Below are 12,634 nucleotides of genomic sequence, written 5' to 3'. Positions count from 1 at the left end.
ATGACCTGAGCTGAAGGCAGACACTCAACCACTGAACCACCCAGGTGCCCCCTTAATCATTATTTCTAAATGTGATTAAGGTGCATACTGTGTCAAGTAGAAATTGTATCATAGTTAAGTTTATAATGATCTGGATAAGGAAACATGTACAAAAGAAAGAGATCTTTTATTGCATCTCTCACTATCCCCATCCCCATTATTACTTTTTTTATATTTATTTTTATTACTCTCCTGCCAATTGGCATAACTTATTGGCTACAAATCAGGGTATACTTTATTGCACTTCCCCTTTGATCACTAAAGCATAATTGCTTGTTCTATGAATTTTACTTTCAATATGAAGATTCTATAACTTCAATTAAATTAAAAAATCACTTTATCAATGTCTCCTATATGCTTCTTATAGATTGACTCATGTCCCACAAAAGGATATATTGAAATCCCAACCCTCAAACCTGTGAATGTGACCTTATTTGGAAACAGGATCTTTGCAGATATAATCAAGTTAAGATAAGGTCATACTGGAGTAGGCTGAGCCCTAAATTCAATGACTGATGTCCTTATGAGAAGTGAGAAATTTTGATATAGAGACAGAGACACACAAGGAAAACATCATGGGAACACAGAGCCAGAAATTGGAGTGCTTAATTTCAAGTCAGGGAATACCAAAGACTGGGAACCACCAGAAGCTGAAAGAGACAAGAAAGGATTCTCCCCTAAAAACATCAGAGAGCCTGACCCTACAGATATGTAGGACTTCTTGATTTTGGACTTCTAGCCTTTGAATTGAAGGACAATAAATTTCAGTTGTTTTAAGTCACCCAATCTGTAGGATTTTGTTGCAGCAGGACATGAATACAATGCCCAACTTGACAATGAGATTTGAAGATAAACACGGGATGAATCTTGTCATCAGGGGCCCTCACAATCTAAGAGAAGTCATAGCTGTGACATTTTTAAATTACAAATTTTGAGTGTGTTATAAATGTGAATATATAAATCTGTACACACTATAGAGACACCACAAAGGAGAATTAGCAAACTAAAAGTTCAAAAGAAGCTTTGCAAAATAATAAGGATTTTTTTTAAGGATTTTTTGAATTCTTGGGATCCCTGGGTAGTGCAGCGGTTTGGCGCCTGCCTTTGGCCCGGGGCGTGATCCTGGAGACCCGGGTCGAATCCCACGTCAGGCTCCCTGCATGGAGCCTGCTTCTCCCTCTGCCTGTGTCTCTGCCTCTCTATCTCTCTCTGTGTGACTATCATGAATAAATAAATAAAATCTTTAAAAAAAAACAACAACAAAAAAAGGATTTTTTGAATTCATAATTTTTTTACTTTATACAGATAAGCACTGGCCTTTTTTAGTGAATTCTTCCTCCTTTTTTGTTTGGATTCTTTCCTGATCTCCTCCCCTTTCCACTTATATCAATCAGCATACTTCACTCCAGTTAACCTTGTTAATTCTATGTTTTTTATTTTTCCATGTTTTTCTCCAAGCTTAGGTAATCAGTCATACTCGCATACATGTATATGTTGTCATTACTCATTTTACAAAGATGTGATCATATTGTAGATATTCTCTATTTCTTCCTTTTCTTTAGCAATACCATGTAGAAACTCCTACATTTCAATCAATATAGCTCTAAATTATTCCTTTTATTGACTGTATAATATTCCACCTGTAAGTATGCCGTATTTTATCCAACCATTTCCCTGTTGATGGATATTATACACACTGTTGCAATGACAAACATTCAGATCAATATTTGGACATCTTCGGACAAATATTCTTACCTGCTGCTGCTTCTATCTCTATGAGTTAGATTCCCAGGAGAGGGATTTTTGTGCCAAAAGACATACTTTTCATATTTTAAAATGTTGTCAGTTTGCTTTTCAAAAATACTACAACACTTCACGTTTTTACTTGTGTATGAGAGTAGGCTTTCTTCCCCCCAACCCATTCCCACCAGCCATAGATGTCAAGATCTTTTTAAATATCTGCCAACAAGCTGGGTAAAAAAAAAAAAAAAAATGGCATAGCATTAATTTTTTTCCTGAACTATTCGTGTGTCTTAGCAAATATTTTTTAAATATTTTTTTATTTATTTGAGAGAGAGTGTGTGTCTGTGTGTGCATGTTTGTGTGTGTGTGTTTGTGTGTATGTGCAAGCAGAGGAGAGGCAGAGGGAGAGGGAATCTCAAGCAGACTCCTTGCCAAGTGTGGAGCCCTCCTGGGGACTCGGTCTCACAACCCTGAAATCACAACCTGAGCCAAAAGCAGGAGTCAGACACAACCAACTGAGCTACCCAGGCACCTCTACTTTAGCAACTTTTAATATGCTTTTTAGCCATGTCAATTTGTTTTTCTGTGAATTGTCTTTTCATATTGTTTGTTCGTTGTTTTTGATTGGGTTGTATATTCTTTTGATCATTTTGTATGAGTGTTTTCAATATTAACAGTACTACCAGTATATCTATCATTTATCATTTGACTTTTTCATTGACTATATTATATCGTTTGTCATATAAAATTTTTACTTTAAGATTTTAATCCTTCATTCTGTTCATTGTGGTGTATCTTGTTTATTGATTTGTATTTCAGGGATAAATCCCACCCGATCATGGCACATGATCCTTTCAATGTGTTGTTGAATGCAGTTTGCTAGTATTTTGTTGAGGATTTTTCCATCTTTGCTCATCAGGGATATTGCCCTGTAATTTTCTTTTCTCTTAGTGTTATTATCTGGTTTGGTATGAAGGTAATGTTGGCCTTGTAAAATGAATTTAGAAGTTTTCTCTCCTTCTCAATTTTTGGAAATGTCTGAGAAGGATTGGTATTAATTCTTCTTTGAATGTTTGATAAAATACACTAGTGAAGTCAACTGGTCCTAGGCTTTTCTTTCTTGGGAAGTTTTTTATTACTGATCAATCCCCTAACTTATAAATGATCATTTCAGATTATCTATTTTTTCAAGATGGGAGTTGGAAGGTTGCATGTTTCTAGGAATTTATCCATTTCTTCTAGGTTGTCCCATTTGTTGGTGTCTTTGTTTGTAGTAGTCTCTTATTATCCTTTGTATCTCTGTGGTGTAAGCTATAATGTCTTTTTCATTCATAAGTTTATTATTTGAGTCCATTCTTTTTCTTCTTGGTTAATCTAGCTAAAATTCTGTCAATTTTGTTTCCCCTCAAAAATTCTTGGTTTCAATGATCTTTTCTATTGTCTTTCGAGTCTTTATTTCATTTGTTTCTGCTCTAATCTTTGTTGTTTCCTTCCTTCTGCTAACTCTGGGCTTTGTTTATGCCATTTTTTTTCCAGTTTCTTGAAGTGTAAAGTTAAGTTGTTTACTTAAGATCTTTCTTTTTTCTTTTTTTCTTAATGTCGGCATTTATTGCTATAAACTGCTTTTGCTGCATCCCATAAGGTTTGATATGTTGTGTTTCCATTTTAGTTTGTCTCAAGGTACACTTCCATTTCTCTTTTAATTTATTCTTTGATCTGTTGGGATTTTAGGAAACTATTGTCTGATTTCCACATATTTTTAAATTTTCCAATTTTCCTCCTATTATTGAGTTCTAGTTCACACCATTGTGATCATAGAAGATACTTAATTTAACTTCAGTCTTCTTAAATTTATTAAGACTTGTTTTGGGTACCCACCATATGCTCTATCCTAAAGAATGTTCCCTATGTACTTGGAGAATTTGTTTTCTACTGCTGTTGGATGAAATACTCTGTATATGTCTGCTAGGTCTATTTGATCTATAGTGTTAGTCCATCTACTGTTTCCTTATTGATTTTGTCTAGATAATCTAATGAGGATCTTGAAGTCTCCTTCTATTATTGTATTGTTATCTAGTTTTCCTTTCAGTTCTATTAAGATTTGCCTTATATGTTTAGGTATTCCAATATTGGGTGCATATATGTTTATAGTTGTTATTCCCCTTGATGAATTGACCCCTTTATCATTATATAGTGACCTTCTTTATTTCTCATGACTGATGTTTTTTAAAGATTTATTTATTTATTCATGAGAGACAGAGAGGGAGAAAGAGAAAGGCAGAGACACAGGCAAAGGGAGAAGCAGGCTCCCTGCAAGAAGCCGGATGTGGGACTCAATCCCAGATCCCAGGATCACTTCCTGAGCCAAAGGCAGATGCTCAACTGTTGAGCCACCCAGGCATCTCTCTCATGACTGATTTTGACTGAAAATCTATTTCAGTTATTTCAGTCAATATATATAACTAAATACATTCAGGAAATACATATAACTAAATATAATCATTCCTGCTCTCTTTTGGTTACCATTTGATGGAGTATCTTTTCCCATCATTTCACTTCAGTCAATATGTATCTTAAAAGTTAAAGTGAGTCTCTAAGCAGCGTATTATAAGATCCTGTTTTTTACATTTATCCAGCTTCTCTTGTGTCTTTGATTACATAATTTAATCCATTTACATTTAAAGTAATTGTTCATAGCTAAGACCTCACTATTGCTATTTTGTTCATTGTTTTCTGTTTTGTAATTCTTTTATTCCTTTCCTCCTCTCTCTCTGTCTTCGTTTGTGATTTGTTGATTTTTTTTTCTTTGTACTGGCGTGCTTTCATTTCTTTTTCTTTACCTTTTGTGTGTCTAGTAGAGATTTCTTCTTTATGTTTACCATGAGGTTTACCTGAATCATCTTAGTTATAATGGTCTATTTTAAGATGATAACAACTTAACTTCAATCACATACAAATTCTCTGCACTTTTACTTCTCCTCTGAACCCCACATTTTATGCTATTATGTCACACTTTACATCTTTCTCATATTGTATATCCATTAACAAATTATTGTAGCTATAGTTATTTCAAATACTTTTGCCTTTTAATCTTTTTTAAAGATTTTGTTTATATATTCATGAGAGACACACAGAGAGAAAGAGGCAGAGGGAGAAGCAGGCTCCATGCAGGAAGCCCAGTGTGGGACTCCATCCCAAAACACCAGGATCACACCCTGAGACAAAGGCAGACACTCAACCACTGAGCCACCCAGGCATCTGTCTTTTAATTTTTATACTGGAGTTAGTGCTTTGCACACCATCAGTACAATATTTGAATATTATGAATTTGACTGTATTTACCTTTACAAGTAAATTATATATTTTTAGATGTTTTCATGCTGTTACTTAGCCTCCTTTCATTTCAACTTGAAAAAAATCCATCTAACATTTTTTATACAGCAAGTCTAGTCATGATAGACTCCTTCAGCTTTTATTTGTCTCTCTTTAAGTTCTGAAAGACAGCTTTTTCAGGTGTGGTATTCTTTGTTGGCAGGCTTTTTCTTTTACCACCTTGAGTATAACTTCCCACTACCTTCTAGCCTATAAAGTTTATATTGAGAAACCTGCTAGTAGCCTATGGGTGGTCCCTTATATGTCCCAAGTCCCCTTTCTTTTGCTGCTTCCAAAATTCTCTTTGTCTTTCACTTTTGACACCTTGATTATCATGTGTCTTGACATAATGTTCCTTGGGTTGATCCTGCTTGTGGTATTTAAGTTCATGTATCTGGATGTCTATATCTCTCCCAAAATTTGGGACATTTTCAACCATTATTTCTCTAAATAAACTTTCTGCCCTGTCCTTTCTCTCTTCCTCTGGTATTCCAATGTATATATTCATTCTTTTGATAGTATTTCATAAGTTCTGTATGCTTTCTTTACTTTATTTCATTTTTTTCTTTCTTATTCCCTAACTGGCTAATTTCAAATGATTTATCTTTGAGTTTGCTGATTCTTTCTTCAGCATAATCCAGTCTGTGTTGAGCTTTCTTTTGAATTTTTAAGTTCTGTCACTATACTCTTTAACTCCAGGATTTTGGTTTGTTTTTTGTTTTATGCATTTTTGTGTGTATGGGTTTTTTTATGGCTTCTGTTTCTTTACGAAACCTCTCATTCTGTTCATGCATTATTTTCATGATTTTGTTAATTGTCTACCTATGTTCTCTTACATTTCATTGAGCTTCTGTAAGATGATCATTTTGAATTCTTTGTCAGGCAATTTGTAGATCTTCATTTGGGGGAGGGGTCGTTTGCTGGTACTTTATTATTTTCCTTCAGTGGTGGCACGTTGTCTGAATTTTTATGGTCCGTGTAGTCTTACATTGGTTGTATTTGGGGGTTTTGGTTTTTTTTTTAAGATTTTATTTATTTATTCATGAGAGACACAGAGAGAGAGAGGCAGAGACACAGGCAAAGGGAGAAGCACACTCCATGCAGGGAGCCCAGTGTGGGACTTGATCTCAGGATTGGGATCACGCCCTGAGCCGAAGGCAGACGTTCAACCACTGAGCCACCCAGGCATCCCTGGTATCTATTTATTTGAGGGAACAAATACCTCTTCCAGGCTTTACAGATTAGTTTCGGTGGGTAGAGTCCTGTGTCAGGTCCCTGCGGATTGATAATATTGTTTCCTGGGTGGCAATTAAGTGGAGTTGGAGCTGGGTCATGTGGCTCCTCCTGCGTCCACCATGGAGTCCACAGTTGACAGGCCTATTACCAGGAGTTTGGGAAGATGTGGATTGTCTGATCCCTTGGGCAAGTATGGGTTCTATCTGGTTCCTCGGTGGACAGGACTGCCTCTAGAACCTTGGTCAGTAGGCTGTCACTGGAACAAGGATCTGCTTCAGGATCCTTAGATGACAGGACTGTTACTAGCATGTAGATGAATGTGGCTCCTGCTGAGTCATTAGGAGGGCTCCCTGCACTGGTCACTGAAGAGGAGCAGTCCCTGTGAAGACAGAATTTGCCCCAGACCATAGGTCAGGAATTGGAGCCAAGTCATAGGGCTGCACTAGAATCTACAATTGGACCAAAGTTGTTGGGCCTGCCTTTGGAAACATGAGAAGCATGTTTCTTACTGGGTCCCTGGATGGCAATACTGCTCCTGGACTGCAACTGACATGAGGTAGAACTGAGTCATAAGTCTGTTTTAAGATCATGGTCACACTGAAGTCAGCTGGCCTACCTCTGGAAGCATGGTTGGGTATGTCTCCTCATGGGTCCTTGCGTGGACAGGAATATTTCTGTCCCATGGCTGAGAGGAGATGGAGGCCAGATGCAGGGCCATTTCAGGATATGAAGTCAAACTGAGGTTGGTAGGCTTACCTCTGGGGACATGGATGGGTATGTCTCCTTCTGAGCCCTTTGGCAGATGGTGGTGGTACAGGGCCAAGGCTAAATGGGCTGTAGTTAAGTTCATGGGGACTGTTTCCAAGTCTGTAGCCAGGACCATATTTGATGAGTCTGCTACTTGGACATGTGCCTGCCTTCTCAAAATGGCTCTTCTCAGTCTTGAGCTCCATTAGGGTTTCACAATCTCCTATCTGGATTTCACAGTATTCCCACAAAGGCACTTTTGTCTATGAATGGCTACTAAAGTGTTGTTGCTGAGTGGGGGATATTAGAGGACCTCCTAGTCCACCATCTTGCTGAAGTCCTCTTAGATTTTCTTACAGGATTGCTGTTGTTTGATTTGTTTAATCCATCTTAAATTAGTATTTGTATCTTATTTAAGATAGAGGTGCATTTTTTTTTAAACAGATAGCCTTTCTTCACTGATTTGATCTACCCTCACGGATGTATATTAAATTCTTACATACACTGAGGTCCATTTCTAGATTCTCAATTCATTTCCACTGATTTTATTTGCTTTTGTCTATTTCTAGCATAATCCTAATTTGAATTGTTTATCATGACCTCCAATATCTCCTTAGCAAATACCCCCTCACAATCTTCTTTTGCCTATTTTTTCTTGACTATCAGTGTTTAGTATTCATTCCTCCATATAAATTTTAAAATTCAAGGCCTCAGGTAAGGGTATATGTCTAGCTCAGTCTCAGTCACATGCACAGAGTGGGAAGCCATCTTTGCAACTCCAATTCCTTTTTTATTTTTTTATTTTATTTTATTTTTTTAATTTTTATTTTATGATAGTCACACACACACACACAGAGAGAGAGAGAGGCAGAGACACAGGCAGAGGGAGAAGCAGGCTCCATGCACCGGGAGCCCGATGTGGGACTCGATCCGGGGTCTCCAGGATCACGCCCTGGGCCAAAGGCAGGCGCCAAACCGCTGCGCCACCCAGGGATCCCTCAATTCCTTTTTTAACTATCAAACACCAAAAGTCTTATTTCTAAACCCCTCTCATAATGAAGACCTTAATTTTTCCTGGGGTCTCAGACTCTCACAACAAAAAAGGTCTAATTATTTCTCTTTCAAGATACAGTAGAGGGGTTACTTTTTATGCCAAGAAGATAATTTACATTCCCAGGGTGAACAAAGGAACACCTTTTACTAGCAGAGAAGAAAACACCTATGCACACATTTTTTAATTGCTGCTATATTGTATGAAGGAAGTTGGACTTTATCCAACTTGTGCATATTTAGTTAGTCATTTAAAAGTTTTAGGTGGGAGAGTCACAAGATCAGTTTGGCAGTGGCAAAGAAGATGAAATAGAAGGGGAAGAAACTGGAGACAGGAAGCCCGGTCAAGGTACTACTGCAACAGTTCAGGCAAAGATGACAAAAACTTTAAATAAGGGAACCACTAGAGATATAAAGAAAAAAGGACAGTTTTGAAACCACTTAGTAGGTAGAATTGACAGGATCTGTGAGTGATTTGATGTTGAGTTAGATAAGAATCCAGAGTAACTGCCAGATTTCTAACCTGGGTGATAGAGTTGGTGGTACAGCTGAATGACACAGAAGCACAGAGGTGGAGGAGACTTGGATGAAATGTAGATAATGAGCTTAGTTTGGAACATGTTGAATTTGAAGGTCTGTAAGACATTTCAGTGGTGATACTCAGCTGACACGGAGATGATATTGGGTTTGGAACTAAAGGGAGTGGCAGGACTGAATAAGTAGTTCTAGGAACCACCAGGGTATATGTGGTAATAAAAACCATGGAGGAGGAGAGCTGAGGATGGAACATGGGAGGGACATCAGCCAGTACCAGAGGATAGAGGAATTGGAGCCAACCAGGGTTTCTGAGAATTAGTCATTTAAGAAGCAGAAAGTGGTAACACAGAAGGTAAGAGAGATGAGGTATAAGAAGGAGGAAGTGGTTAGTTGTGTTGAAGGCAGCAGAGAGGCCTCAGAGGTGCCCCATGGATTTGGCAACTACCGAACAGTGAACTTCGTTAGAGCAGTTTCAGTCGAGTGAGGTAAAAAGAAGTCAAGTTTTAAAGGTAGAGTGAAGTCAAAGAGTGAGGGAACGTGCCAGATGCTTCCCCTTTGTCCCTCCAGATCCCTGCTCTATCCTTTGACACTCTGCTCTCTGTCCCAGGTCAACGGCAATATCAAGAGTATACCACTGAGTGACTCCATTGAGTTTGGCCAGCAGTGAGCCCTGAGAAGACACTGGAGGGAAGAAAGAGTGAGATGGGGATATATATTCCCCCAATTCCCTCCTTCCAGAGTCCGCTGCACTCACTCAACCAAAAGTCACAATTTTCTCCAGCTGGGTTCAGGTAACCACTTTCTCCTGACTCCTCTCAGGCAGTAATAACTCTGCTTTCCTAGTCCTAGTGTTCTCTACCACCCTTTGTTTTCTCTACATCCTGCCTAGAGCTCTATAAAGAGTCCTTTATTAAACCTCCCATGAATTATTCTAAATTGAGCACACCATTTGTATCCTGCTGGAATCCTGAATTATGCAAGGAGGAACCCTGGCTGGGAAGAGTGAAGAGACAGAGATACGCAAAGACAAGGAAGGTTTTGTCATGGGGTTTATTTTGTAAGGGTTAGAAAGGTTTGGCTATATTGACAAGCTCATGAAGTTTCAACAGCCAAAGCCTATTTCAATGATGTGATCTGATAGAAAAGAAGAAATGGGCAGAGAGCTCTTATGCCTCTGGAGTTGATGACATTATCGGTGGCCTCACCCGTTTCCAAGACATTCTAGAACCTGTGTTTCCAGTTTGACCAAGACAGCCCATTTGCCAGGTTTGCCCATGGCTGTGTTGGCAAGTGTTGGTCTGAGCAATGAGCTCATGGAAAAGTAGAAACAGAGACTAAAGAAGGAGAAAGAACAAAGGTCAGGACCTTAACAAACCCAGGTACATACCTCAATGCCACCAAGGCAGTGGGACAATAAACAAAGTCATTGGTGTTTTTTTAAACTTTGCAAGGCGCTGTGTGAACCAGCCTCCTCACCTTGCCAATCTCCTCTCTTGCTCTTTTGTCGGTTGCCTGATTTGATTGTACAGCTCAACCTCACTGGCCTCCTTTCACTCTCTTAAATAATAAGCCCTGTTCTGCCATTGAGCCTGGATTCTGACTTTTCCATTGCCTGTGACCTGACACTTTCCCCAACTCTTATCCTGGCTAACTCCTTCTCATCCTCAGATTTCATCTTAAATGCCACTTCCTTAGCTGGCTGACCACTCAATCTGAACCGTCCCCTTTGTCGCTCTTCTTTTATTTGGACATCCGGAATTTTATTTGGAAATTCTAGATTCTCTCACAAACCTTTCATTTCTGTTTATTGTTACCTCTAAGTCTTTAATTCATCTGGGATTTATTTTTGGTCTATCATCTAGAGTAGGAGCCCCTTCACAGCCTGCACTTTTAAAGCACTTGGATGGACCCTCTTATAGCTCTACCTTTCACTCCCTCATCCCCTAACAATCACTTCATGGCTGATGACCCTGTACTAGGCCCTTAATTGCATACAAAGAGAATGTCCTTATTCCAGAGGATAAAAAGAGAATAATGCCAGAACTTCTGGGCATGAGGCCCAGAGAGGATCTCCGTATTCTTGGGGATGCAGACACACAAATGAAGAAATGACAGTATAGCAAGGTAAATGCTTTAATGCCACATAATGATTATCATCTTCTGGAATTCTAGCAAAGAGTGTGTTTCTAATCATTTCAGTCTCCCAGTTTGTGGCGCTGTGTCTTACCCACTGAAATAACTTAATAAATATTTTAACAATTAACTGGAGTGTAAAATCTTTCTTTTTTAAGCTTTCACTTTTGTCCAAATTTCCGAATGCATGTTCACTACTTAGATGTCTCCACCAGGATGTCCTATAGGCATTTCCAAAACAAGATGTCCTAAACAGAATTCTCTCCTCCAAAACTCCTTTACTCTTCACCTCAGTTTTCTGGGATAGAAAACTCAGAATCATTCTCAATGTCACTTTCTTTCTGACCCATCACCATGCCCTGTCTATTTAGGCCATAAATACTTTGTTTTAGGTCATAAATGACTCATTTACTTATCCCCACCATCTTAGATCAAGCCTTCACTATCAATTCCCTGAAGTGGTAAAAAAAAAAAAAAAAAAACATGCCAACAGATGTCTCTGCCCGTTTTCTCCTTTCTCTACAATCTTCTACCACAGTACTTTGCTACCACAGTCTTGTTTCTGAAACACAAATCTGGCTATGACTCTGTTACTTAAAATCCTTTTGTAGCTCCCCAGGGTTCTTGGGATAAAGCTCAAATCTTTAAACCATGATCAATGGAAACATCTCACCCTGGCTATAGACAAATGTATCCCAAACAAGTGATCAAAAACATGGAAAAAGTTATATATGCAGAGTTGTTCACTGGGTATGATATTAGCTTTTTGTGCTCTAACAAATTAGCACAAATTTAGTGCCTTAAAACAACACAGAAGAAATATGAAACGATCCCTGTTCTTTGTATCTCTAGATTTACCTTTGTGTGGATGAATAACGTTTCTCTGCTTAAGTCATACTATGTTGAGTTTTCTGTTATATGTGGTCAAATGCAACTGTAATTAATAAAAGTACTTCTATAATTAAAATAAAGAAGAAAAAGTGGTCTGATTCCAAGTTCTATTTCTCTAATTCCTCATCATCCATTCCATGAATAGGCCAAGGCCTCTGTTCTAAGCTCTTCTCATACTCTTTTCTTTTCCCTAATGCCCTCTAATTCCTAATGCCCTCTAATTTTGTACTCTACTTCCTTCTGAGTTTAGCAAACTCCTGCTCATCCTTCAAAGTCCAGCTCAAATGTTACACCCCCACAAAGTTTTTCCCAAGTTTTCCCTCAAATAGATCCATCACCATTATTTCTGTGGCACTTTGTCAAAACTTCTACTCATTTTAGACACTACATTGTATTTGTATATTTTCTTGACTGTGTCCTCTACTGAACTGTGAACAACATGTGAGCAACTGGAGGGTGAAAAGCCATGTTTTGTATGTTACCTCCAAAGCTGACATAGCACTCAGTATACAGTAGGTACACAATAAATGCCTTTCAAATGCATAAACATAAGAATTAAAAACATCTATATGTTTAAACCAAATATCATCCTCTCTTTCCTAGGTAAATGCCTATCTTCTCTCCACTTCTGTTCCTTTCCTTTGTTCTACTGGTAAAAGAATAGCTGAGTTGGAAGTTAGGGAATGGGTATTGGTACTTGGATTGTTATAATCAAGGTGGGAGTGGGAGGAATTTGATGACACATTTGATTGAAAGTAGGAAAAAAGTAGAGAAGCCTAGGAAGTAATTTAGGGCAGAAATTGGGAGTTAAAAATAAGAATCCCTCAGTCTCTCCTCTTCTAAATCATGATCTAGCATGACTAAAAGTGACTTTAGCACACCTAGC

Source organism: Nyctereutes procyonoides, unplaced genomic scaffold (genome assembly GCF_905146905.1).
Source record: "Nyctereutes procyonoides isolate TBG_1078 unplaced genomic scaffold, NYPRO_anot_genome, whole genome shotgun sequence".
Taxonomy (NCBI): domain Eukaryota; kingdom Metazoa; phylum Chordata; class Mammalia; order Carnivora; family Canidae; genus Nyctereutes; species Nyctereutes procyonoides.
This window is presented reverse-complemented; position numbering follows the sequence as displayed.